Source organism: Ornithodoros turicata, chromosome 2 (genome assembly GCF_037126465.1).
Source record: "Ornithodoros turicata isolate Travis chromosome 2, ASM3712646v1, whole genome shotgun sequence".
In the NCBI taxonomy this organism is placed as follows: Eukaryota; Metazoa; Arthropoda; class Arachnida; order Ixodida; family Argasidae; genus Ornithodoros; species Ornithodoros turicata.
Window position 1 is genome coordinate 31,085,257 of NC_088202.1, and position 3,265 is coordinate 31,088,521.

Sequence of the window (3,265 nt, forward strand, 5' to 3'; positions counted from 1 at the left end):
CTCCCAAGTGGGTTTTCTTCCACACTCCATTCTATATTTTGATATAGAGATGGACTGCAAAGCGATAAATCTAAGACCGAAAAAGACTGACTTGAACAGTGGACGTACGTAGGTGCTCCTGTATTTAAAAGACAGATGGAGGTTGATAACAAGACCCTTTCCAACATTTTCCCTCGGCCGTCGGTTCTTGCACTGCCCCAAAGCGGATTGTGGGCGTTAAAGTCGCCTAAGAGTATAAATGGAGTTGGAAGTTGGCTCATTAAGTGTTCTATATCCCTCTGTGCAAAACTTCCTGATGGTGGCAAATAGACCGAGCAGATAGTGACAATTCTGTCCAGACACATCTGCACGGCTACGGCTTCCAAGTCTGTAACTAAGTGGACTTCTTTGGACGGAACAGTTCCTCGTGTGACGACAGCCACGCCACCAGATGCGCGAGTGGCGTCTGTTCGATCTCTTCGAAATACATTGTGTCTACGAATTGGATTTGGTGTGTGTGTGTTTAAGTATGTTTCTTGGAGGCAGAAACATGCTGCATTGTACTTGTCGAAGAGATCGTTAATGTCGTCTAAGTTAGAAAGTAAACCACGGCAGTTCCACTGGAGGAAGTGGTTCATAACGGTCACACTAAAAAGGAGGAAAAGAAAGCGCAGCACTTGGTGACAACGACTAGAAAGGACTTGTACCATTTAGGGGGGTTGGACCCTTCGCGGGGGTTGTTTCTGTTGCTCATTCCCTTTGAAACCCCTTCCTCGTCCTTTTTCTCGTTTTTCCTTCCGTTGTGAAGGAATGCTGGGGAGGCTCGACGATGACTTCTGCGACATGCAGTCATCATCATCGACCTCCATACTTTGGGTGCCTCTTTGGGAAGGGGTTTTTACGACCCAGTCCCAAACTGATTGTGTGCCATCGACCTTAGAGGAGGCCATGGCTGTTTCTTTGTGGCCAGTTGAACGGCTGGCCTCCGTAACTGCAGGAGTCACCTGAGTGTCTCCAGCCTCCTGTTGGGGAGTGTAGGGTGGGAACTCAGAGACCTGCGAGCAGGTTTGAGTTTCCACAGATTTCCTTGGTGGTGCCACTCCCCTGCGCACCACTTCGGAGAAAGATCCTTTCATTTGAAATTCGTATTGTGTCTTTGCAGCTCTGTAAGGAATGTTTTGTACGGTTTTGATCTTTATGATTTCTTTTTCTTCTTTCCAACGTGGACACGATCGAGAGTACACCGGGTGGTTGCCCTGGCAGTTGGCACAACGGTACTCATTGCTGCAAGTCTCTGGCGAATGGTCTTTGCCAGAGCACTTTGGGCAGGTGGAGTGTCCGCGGCAGACAAGCGAACTGTGCCCAAAATGCTGGCACTTGAAACAACGTCTTGGGTTTGGAATGTATGGTCTGACATTGCAACTGAGGTAACCAGCCTTTATATTAGAAGGTAACGCATGTAGTTGAAAAGAAAGAATAATGTGCTTGGTTGGGATTTCCTTACCATCCCTCCTCATAATGATCCGTTTTGCAGAGACCACGCCCTGCTCACTCAGTCCATCTTCAATCTCAGATTCTGTGCATTCGATGAGTTCATCTTCTGATATTACACCTTTGGTTATGTTCAGTGTGCGGTGTACGTTAACATTTACAGGTATGTTCCCGATGTTTGACAGTGTCTGTAGTGCCGTGCTTTGATGTTTGTTCTGTACTTCGACCTGGATATCCCCTGCATTCAGTTTTCTTGCGTTGTAAGATTTACCGATTACTTTTTCGAGTTCCTTCGCCACAACAAAAGGAGAAATTTTAGCAAGTGGCTTTCCCTCTTCCTTAGACTGAATTATTAGGAACTTCGGAAACCAAGGGTCTGGAGACAGATCACGCAGATTCGGTTCAGGTCTCTCGGTGCGGCTCCGTTTTAGGCGCCGATCAGTTTTTTTAGAGTGGTGGTTATCCATGTAAGAAGATATTATTGTTCAGTGCAGCAGGCGTGTCGCCCACCATGGAGCCCAACTTGGGGAACGTGCCCCGCACGCTAACACCTACCTCTGCACTATACCCTAGTGCAGCTTCTGGAGAGTGAAAAGACTGCCCAAGGTTGACCCTTGCCGCCAAAGAAGGTGAAGGGAGGAGAAGGAAGACAGTGAAGGAGTGGAGAAAGAAAAAGTAATGAAAAGGGAGATGGCGACTAGCTGAATAATCCTGGCCGGGCCTTCCAGGACTACCCGACTATGGGAAGCAGGGGTCAAAGCGGTGTGTTGCTTTCCCGGAGGGGCCCCGAAGGGTCCAAAACAACCTCCGGGTCCACTCAACCGCCAGGATCCCCCTTTCCCCAGACACGGGAAAGCCACGCACAGCTATACGTGGGGGTCTCCCTCCTGCGGCGACCCAACCGTGAATGCAGGAGGGGGCTACTGCGGCTGCTGCCGGGCGATGGGGGCGCCAATTTCCCGACGCCGGGAGCTGCGCCCAAGAAAAGTGGAAAGATTGAAGCCGAAACTTTAACCAAATTGTAAATATGAAAATTTTGCAAACGGTATTGGCAACAGGGAAAATAAAAAACAAGGACGATTTATACAGAGCGAACGTTAATGCCGCTTCCGTAACCTGGTAGGTACGATATGTTGTCGGTAACGTCCATCTTGAGAATGGCATGTATGATTGTCAACATCCATCTTGAGGATGACAGGCACGATTGTCATTGGAAGCCAATGTGCTGTACGGTTGCAACGAATGTTCTGCGTATCACACGGGTTGAAGACTTCAACGACCTTCGGTATGACAGAGTACGACTTTGTTATTGCAAAGCAACGTGCGCTTGGAATCCTTTCCCTATTCTTCGAATGATATATGTGAACTACGGACATGCTGTCATCTTATTCGATATGATGTTACAGTGTGTTTACATCTGTGTCATGGTGAATGAAGGATCTCTGTAACTGCGTACTTCATTCAAACTAAGTTGGAGCTTTATATATACGACACAAGGAAATGATCGGTAAACGGATTATTAGCCGCAAAGCTCCTCAATCGCACCACTGTTGCAGAAACGTTCTGTCATCAAGATGAACTTCCTCATACTGTTTATTGGAAAGAATGCACAAGACGTACTTTAGTGAGCACCTATGCACTGGGCTTCTTCTAAAAGCAAAAACAAAACAAAAAGACAATGATACTGTGCATAGATATCAATGTGTCGTAATGGCAAATCCGGTATTCGCATCAAATCAGGTGTGAAGAGTGAAGGGCGGCACTCTTCCTTCTCCACCTCATTTCATCGCTGTTA

At 47.5% G+C, this 3,265-nt stretch overlaps 1 long non-coding RNA gene across 1 annotated transcript; it reads left to right on the top strand.

Moving 5' to 3' along the window:
* The first annotated feature begins 902 nt into the window (after positions 1 to 902).
* On the top strand, positions 903 to 2,208 carry LOC135383296 (uncharacterized). Its single transcript, XR_010419796.1, has 3 exons — positions 903 to 1,406; positions 1,514 to 1,633; positions 1,960 to 2,208. It is a non-coding gene; the product is annotated as an uncharacterized LOC135383296 (long non-coding RNA).
* The last annotated feature ends 1,057 nt before the right edge of the window (positions 2,209 to 3,265 follow it).